This window comes from Odontomachus brunneus, unplaced genomic scaffold (genome assembly GCF_010583005.1).
Source record: "Odontomachus brunneus isolate Ranch 3 - 2012 unplaced genomic scaffold, Obru_v1 Obru_scaffold_007, whole genome shotgun sequence".
NCBI lineage: Eukaryota > Metazoa > Arthropoda > Insecta > Hymenoptera > Formicidae > Odontomachus > Odontomachus brunneus.
The window spans coordinates 1,583,927-1,592,843 of record NW_022639457.1 but is presented as its reverse complement, the minus strand read 5'-3'; the positions used below and the strand labels follow the sequence as shown (position 1 = coordinate 1,592,843).

At 38.7% G+C, this 8,917-nt stretch overlaps 1 long non-coding RNA gene across 1 annotated transcript in view; it reads right to left on the bottom strand.

The window, feature by feature from the left end:
• Positions 1-4,796: 4,796 nt before the first annotated feature.
• The window catches only part of LOC116853902, a 7,225-nt gene continuing 3,104 nt past the window's right edge, over positions 4,797-8,917 (bottom strand). The window contains exons 2-5 of the long non-coding RNA XR_004380049.1: positions 6,360-6,440; positions 5,737-5,822; positions 5,318-5,413; positions 4,797-4,932 (exon numbers count right to left, since the gene is read on the bottom strand). This is a non-coding gene — a long non-coding RNA (uncharacterized LOC116853902). The remainder of the gene's footprint in view (positions 4,933-5,317; positions 5,414-5,736; positions 5,823-6,359; positions 6,441-8,917) is intronic.

The window sequence follows — 8,917 nt, the reverse complement described above, 5'->3', positions numbered from 1 at the left end:
GGGGGGGGGGGGGGGGGGGGGGGGGAGGGGAGGGGAGAGAAGACGCGGAACGAGTGCCGGCAGCGTGAGAGCGGAGTAGAATAGAAAGACCATTTCCCAGGCAAAGGAGCAGAAGCTTTTATCCCGTTAATTTTATGCAGACGGAGCTGGCCCTCCCTTCGATTCGACAGCGGGCGAGAGAAGAAGGAAACGGAAGAGAGAAAGAGTGAAAGGGAAAAGGGGAAGAGCGCCACGGAAAATGGCTCTAACCGTTAATCCAATTGGCTTTCGCGAGAATTAAGGCCGCTCGTTCTCGCTCCGTCGCATACACGCACATCTCGCACCTACAACGCGACACGACGTCGCACGGCGTTTTTACTCGGACGATAGTCCGCGCTGTAATTAGGTGGCAATTACATGAAACATTTACAAAGCGCGCCAAGCGGAGAACGTATTTCCGCGGTGAATGTTTTACAAAAGGCGTTACGCCGAAATAATAGCACTCTTAATTTCGCCCGGCTATTTCTTTCTAATTGCGCCAGTGGTTTTGCGCGCGGATCGCTGCGCGTCCCAGTTTCCGCGTAAATGTTTTAAAAGTACTGCGGAGACGGCCTTGTGCAATTATGGTATTTTTGTTTTCTGAAATTGCAGCTCCATGCTTCCGATTCGCGTGTTGATAATTTCGTCACAGAAGGTCCCGGCCGGTCATCCGCGCCGGCGTGGCGACGACAAATCCGGACGATGTTGCAACGCGGTGGTATGTTCGATACGTAAAATTCGGGACGGATTTGCGGAGTTCCGAGAAATCGCGCGAGATTAAACGACAAACTTTTAATTATTTCGCATTTCATGGCGGAATGTTTAATCAGCAGAAGCGGAACGTACAACCGTGTCGCATGACGTATTGCGCTTTTCATCATGGTTCGCAGCTTGGCGTAATGCGCTCAACTAAACGTAATTACAAATTGCAACGCGTACGTTTTAGGGGCGAGTATTCTTCTTTTACTTTTGTTTTTCGCGTGTTGCACTTTTATGCACAGCTAAACGCGCTGTCGTCCCGAATGTTATTTACAACGACGCGGAGACATTGTCACCCTATTTCCTGCAATGTGCCATAATAGCAAAAAGCACCGCATCTAATTGTTGTAATAAAAAGGAGACCTCAAGCACGCGTCGCTTTTTATCCTCTGTACGATAGCACGAGCGCGTCAATAAACAAGTTTGCTCCTCTACAATCACACAACTTTTGAAGGAAGCAGTATAGGATAAACGTAGTATTGATATAACGCCGAGGAATGTTTCCAAGTTTTACCTTTCAACCTTCAAACTTCCCAGCGTTCGTACAGCCTAAACGTTTACTAGACGATCATTCTAGATTAGTCTCGTACTTTGCGTCTGAGATAAATGTTAAACGGAACAATTCGTTATCTAGAGGCTCCAAAAAGAGATTCAGATCCCCGTATTAATAGTCATTGCTTGAAACGTGTCTCAAATAAAATGCTCAGATTTGAATTTAGGGTAAGATATTTTTCGCGGTTGAATCGCGGTTATAAATATAATGTCACGAATATCGTGTGGCAAATGAAAAACTCTGATATAATACCAGAAATTCAGATCTGAATATCTTATGTGAAATAAGTTTCAAGTGAGGACTAGAAAATGAAGATTCCAACCCAAGTGGAGTTTCCTAGCGGCTTCAAATAGATTAAGTAGAATCGAACAAGGTCGATCCAATTGTTCAAGATATCGAAGCAGTCGTTAAATTTCAAACAGTGAAAAATCGAGGTTTGAAGTAGGAGAAAAATTTGGGAGCACTCCTCGGCAGTGTACCAATGCTTATGTTTATCCTACATCTTTCTATCAAAAGTTTCGTGATTGCGAAGACAGGACCTTGAAGAGTTCTCCTAACATTCGGAGACAATACGAACTTGTCGATAAATACGGATCTCGTCCTTGCGATAAAAAATATCCGCCTATCGAATGTGCGTACCGTGCCAGACGGAGAAGTTAATTCACTTCTCGATAAGATGAAAACTTTCAAACAGCTCGACGAGATGTGAGAGCGAGACTGCGTTTAGCAGAGAAAAGCAAACTCGCGTATACGTCGATTGACCGAATGGGAGCATGACGGAGAAATGTAATGCAGCTGAAAGTTCGAACGCACGAGCGTTCGATCGGCGAAACTTTTAAATACCCATTAAAGCTCGTTATAATTCTTTCGTTCTGAGTGTAGCTGTAAAACCGAGCGCGTTCACGGTTTGTATTCGCGGTACGCAATTATAGTAGCCGTTAGCTTTGGCAAAAAGACAAATCAAAATGCTCTGTATGAAAGCACATTAGGAACTTTAATTCCTTCAATGCCCTCGTTTCGAACAATTTTACCGCTCGCTCATTTACATACAGAGAAAAGAATGAAAAGTTATCGTCAATTAAATATTAGATGACGCGAAGCTATACTCGGCAAAATGCGGCGTGAAATTTCACTGCGAATGCAAAAGCGCCATACATATCTCAACTAAAATATATCAACGGCTACCGCATTCTCTGCTCGTGTGTAGTTATAATTGAGATTTCTTTATCATAGTATTCGTGAGCGAGAACGCTCGTTTCCGGCCACCCTTTGTTCGCGCAGGGCGCAGAGGAAGAGTGCCGTTATCTCGCGACTGGTAAATTTTCCTGAGTTACAGCCTCGGATCCAGTCGGACCGACCCGTTAATTAGCGACCAAAAGAAGAATTGCCGCGAGACCCGTAAATTAAGAACAATAGAGAGAAATACGCGGTAGACACGGTCGGGTTACTAGGTGGCTGCGAATTTTCACCGGCCAGCGCGCATTCCTCGAACGGCGATACAAATTAAAAAAAGGGGGTTGTCGATGAATACGGCGCGCGCGGAGTACGAGACCGCGAGCACATATATATGGCTCGAGAGCGAATAAAAGCATATCCCGGGCGAGACGATAGCTTTTTTGTGTTTAGCAACGACGGGAAAAGCAACGCCTAATGACAAAAATGTGTAAACCGGACGTGCCGTTGATTCTACGCGCACAGCAAAAAATTTCCACGCACGCTACGTGTATCTCTGTGTGTATATCGGCCGAGAGCTCGTATCTATGTTAAATATATTTGTGTCAATACGCGAAAAACATATTTCTACGTATATAAATAAAATAACATCTCATCAAGGGATAAAAATTACGTGTGATTCGCAAAAATCGTTTGCTCGAAGCATGTGATATTACTTTTATTAAAGAGTGAGGAGTGTAATTTCTTCATGTTACGTTCCAGCATACTGCTTGTTACGCATGTAGAAGTTTGCTCAGTAGCGATCTATTTTAATACAAAAAAACCCCCCTAACTCAGCGGTGTTTGCGCGCAACGCGCAAGTAACTAACTGGCAGCGCACTGTTGCAGCCGCAACGTAATCTCATGTTTTATTTCGCCATAATTCACGAATTCAGCATGGAATTTAGATTAAACCAGACTAGATATTACAAATGCACGCTACAGCGCATTCTTTGCGTAAGTGATTCTTTTTGTAAATAATTGTCAATCATTAACGAAATGCACAAACTTTGTGCTGCAGTTTTCGTCATTTGCGATCAATGCGATTTACTTATAAGCATGCACTGCATAATATGACGCTTCATGAGCGTAAATTGTACGCTCACCATTGCGCGCCGATATCCAGCGATGTCCAGTTGTCCAGTTGTCCGGGTCCGCGCATCCGTCCAACGTCCAGCCTTCTCAGCATCCAGTAGTCCCACCACGTCGGCTGCTCCTCCCTTCACTTCACTCCGTTTCATTCGTAACCGCGATAATACTTCACGGCGTTTGAAGATAAAAAACGCGATAAATTACGAAAAAAATACTCACGAATCGCGAATTTGTGTGCGCAAAATCGAGAAGTGATGACATTTTCGCAAAGTCGAGAGAGGAGAAAGAAAATATCCTGTTTCGCGGACGATTATTCTTTGTCAACAAACGTCTCTCATTTCACGAGAATTCTGATTGTCGAATCGAGCAATAAATACCGCATATTGAATATAGTAATTTCGATTTAAATAACGTTATATAACCAGCCGTATATGAAAATTTCAGAAAATTAATAACCGCGACGATCATGAAATTTATCATGACCGAAGTACGTGATCGCGAATTTTGCACGCGGTGACGCAATCCTGATGCGCATTTTATACTGCTCGAAATATTAAAGAGAGAGAAAGTCACATTAAATAAATAGATCCATTTAATGATTTTGTATCGTGAATGAAATATGTGACAAGCATCAAAATATTTATAGAGAAAGAAGTTTACTTAAAGAATAAATTATTAAAAAGATATACGATAAACACCAAAATACTCATAGAAAAAGGATCTTACTTAAAAAATAAGTTACTAAAAAGAAATATTAAAAGTAAATATTTTTAGAAAGTTACTAAAAAGAAATATTGAAAATATTTTTGGAAAGAAAGTATTCACAAAAATTTGCATATATATTAAATAATGATACAAGTATTTTAAAGAGTAATTCTCCAATTGTTTCGAGCAGTGTATTTGGTGGACGGTACAAACACATAGATGCAAAACCCAACATGCAATAATCTAATAAACTACACTGAGAGTAAACAATGGTTAATCTCACTAAAGTTATAGTCAATTAATTCCAAGTAAACCATATGGTTTTGTTAAACGAAAGGAAATATTGATAATATGCATATAAAATGATTATTATTGACACTATAGTGCTTACTACAAAAAAATAATTTTCCTGAAATTATAATTATTTCAACTGTGTAATTACACGAAACACTTTTCTCTCAGTGTAGGTAAATCGCATTGATTTTGTTTAATATCATTTATCACCAAAAAAACTTTTTAATTTTTCATATTTCTTCTTTCTTAGACTCACCGAAATACCAAGAAGTTAGGGCCGGCCACGTTTCGCTACAAATCTGAAGCAAAAAATAAAATTTTGTTGATTAGATAACAAAGTAAACAGTTTAACAAGAAAAATATGCATAGAGACGAATGTGTAAGTGTATTAAATAATTTCAAAGTATTAACACATTCGTCTCTCAGTGATTTTTATATCTTGAAAGCTACAGAGAAAATGTTCTAGAGAAGAGAGAATTTTATTAATAAAATAATAAAATAATAAGATAGACTTTAAAGATAGATTTTAAAGATAGACTTTCCTGATAGTCTATTCCTACACTACTAAAGACGAAGTAAAATTGAAAAGAATTTATGTGAAAAAAAAAATATATTTTCTCTGGATATCTCAATTTTCAATCATAAAAAGCTTGATGTGACAATACAAGAAATTTGTAAATCTACCTTCGAGCCGACCCTACTTGGCCCGAACCGGCTCCTCCGGTACAGCATCTACGTCCATCGAAACTGCACACATCATGGCCTCAAATGCTGACAAATCTAAAGCAAAAATTAATTTTCTGATTAATCAGATATCAAAGCATACAGTTTAACGAGAAAAATATACGTGGAAATAAATACGTAATTATATCAAATAATTTCAGGGATAACATTCGTCTCTTAATTATTTTTATCATAGAATTTACAGAGAGAATTTTATAATAAAAATAGATCTTATTCTGATAGTTTATTCCTACACTGCTAGAGATATAATAAAATTGAAACAAATTTATATGGAAAAGAAACCATATTTTCTCTCTGTATATTTCAGTTTTCAATCGCAAAGAGTTTGACGTGACAATATTAGAAATTTGTAAATTTACCTTAGAGTCGTCCCCGCTTAACCCGAACCGGCACGGCATCTACGTCCATCGAAACTGTACCCATCATGGACTTTAACCTGACAAATCTAAAGCAAAAAAATTAATTTTCTGATTAATCAGATATCAAAGTATACAGTTTAATGAGAAAAATATAAATATATAATAGAAACAAACACGTAATTGTATCAAATAATTTCAAGGATAATATTCTTCTCTTAATTATATTTATTATATACGGAAAAAAAGGTTTGGTTGAACCAAATATCTGGTCGAATATGAATGATCCAGAAATTCCGATTGAAATAACCCGAATTCTGTTTAAGTCAACCAAAAATCTTGTTAACTTAAACAAAATTCGGATTACTTCAATCGGAATTCTGGATCGTTCATATTCGACCAAATATTTGGTTAATTTAACCAAACATTTTTTTCCGTATGAAATCCACAGAGAGAGTTTTATAATAAAAATAGATCTTATTCTAACAGTCTATTCCTACACTACTAGAGATATAATAAAATTGAGACAAATTTATATGGAAAAAAGACTATATTTTCTCTATGTATATTTCAGTTTTCAATTGCAAAAAGTTTAACGTGACAATACAAGAAATTTGTAAATTTACCTTCGAGTCGTCCCCGCCTGGCCCGAACCGGTACCTCCGGTACGGCATCCGCGTCCATCGATACTTGAATCTCTGACAAATCTGAAACGAAAAGTAAATTTCCTGATTAATTATATGAATACACGTATGAACGTGTCGAGAATAGAGTTTCGTGACTGTGTTTTTCTATAAAATTAACAAAGAAAAAATATAAAAAATAATAGTTACCATGAAGGCTAACACACACACGTAGAATTACATATATGTAGAATTGCACACGCGACTATGATTACACACGCGAATATAAAATTCATAATGCGAGATATAATATAATTTCAATCGCGAATCGAAAAATCGAGAATCACGCGCGACGTCTCCCGATCCATTTACTCGCGTTTCAAGGACTGTTATAATCGCTCGACTATAGTCTGTATACGAATATGTTGTTCTCAGAGTTCATGTGACTTTCCAGTCAGTGAGACTACACGCAAAAAAATTAGCCACAAAAGCTAAATATAATTATGACAGCTGTGTTAATCAAGTACATCCAATTAATGTCGTTACCGAAATTTTAGTTATTTGTGGTTCGACGCTATGACAAAAAATATCACTGTTAGATAAAAAGTTCCTATTACTATCACCTCGTATTTCTTTTAGATTGCACTTTATATTCGTTGAAAACATAAAACTAATGTTTCGTATTACTACATTAAAGTTTTCCGTTATTAACATCACTAATTATGATCACTAATCATGTCCACTTTAACGGAAGCACCAAAACCAATGTCTTTCGCACATTCACACGATTACGCTATTTGATCTTTACTCCACGTAAGGGTAATTCCACGATTACAGGAAACGTAATAATTTTCCCTTTCTGGTTCAACGAACCAAAAATATAAAGATAATAGCCCGATTTCATACGTTTTCCTTACAGGCACATTTTGACCTCTTTACATAATTATTCTTTTGTATAAATATGACTTTTGCAACTCTTGTGTGCAACATTCGAAAACTTTTAAAATGGAAATACGAATACCTATCTTTAAGGAACACATCGACGGAGCGCTCCGTGCCTTTCTCGTCTATCAACTTCGCGTACCATCGACGCGTATCCCCGAGGGACGTTTAAAGCGCGGCAAAGAGTTATTTTTGCACCTGCAACGGCGCACACGGCGTTCGTCGCCGTGTCGGAATTTTCCGTAAAAGGCTCCGCGGTGTCTAACCAAATATTTATCGCGCGATAGCACCCGTGCCGCCCGGGGCGAAGCGAAGCACGTGGCTTAGATGGCAACGGCCGAATCAGTAAGCTCAAAGTGGACGGGCCGTACTTTGCTATACGGAAAGCTCAGGATTACGCCACAAGCATGAATCAAATGTGCACGGTTAACCGAATGCATCCGCGGTATTAAGTTCACACAGTCCGCACTGAACACCATACGGGATGATAGCTTTTATGTTTTAACACAGCGACCTTAATCTAGCTCTTTAGCGATGAAGTTCTTTGAGAAAACGAACGTTAACGTCTTACAAAGGAACGTCACGAGTTGTCAGTCGCCAATATTGATAGACTTCGATCATGTCGTATAGTCGGTCGTAAATCGATTTGCGGTCTTTTTATCGAATGAAGTTGCAACACTTCAAGTTGTCAGAATTGGAAGTCACTGCTGACGTGTATGCACAGTAACCGGTTATGACAGGAATCGATGTTATGACATGACATTTGCGAAATTTGAAAGAAAGAATTTATTTTAAAATAAGAGGACATTATTTTGACAAGTAATTTTTATATGTTTATAACCGATTACATGCGCATACATGTCAATAGTGTCTTTCAATTCTGACAACTCGAAGCGCCGCAATTTAATTCGATAAAAAGTGTGCAAGCCGATTTGCAACCGACTAAAAAATAGCTAAAAATAAAACACAAATTTTCTTATATATGTTCTTTCTTACAATACAAAGTCCATCGAGATCGGTGAGCGACTTCTCCAAACATTTTCTCGTCGGAACAACCTGGTTCCTCAGTTGCACGAGCGCTTTTGATTTACGAAGTCCAAGTCGGTGCATTCGCAATTCTTAGTTTATTTCGCACGGACCTCACGCTCGCCGAAACGGTTGACTCGACAAATGGAGCAAGATGTTATATTACACTTACGATGCTTGAAAATTATGGATTTCGAGAGAGAGTTATGTGACAGTGTAATAAGAGAGTTCTGCTTGAGATCTCGCGTGCAGATTATTCCAATAAATTTCGCAAAATGTGCAGAATACCGGCTTTTTCGCCCTCTCTTTCTCTACCTTTCCAAGTGCGGAGCAATTTCGGATGTATCGAGAAACGAGGAAATCGGATGATTTCTCCGTTGAGTAAGTGCGGAAGGGTGCCGGAAGACAAATATTTATCTCCTTTGTAGTTCTCCCCCTCGGCCGTGATATATCGAGCGGGACTACCGACGAATATTCGGTCAGTGTCGAACATATATACATACATATATACATATATACATATATAAATACATATGTGTGTGTGTGTGTGTGTAGAGAGAGAGAGAGAGAGAGAGAGAGAGAGAGAGAGAGAG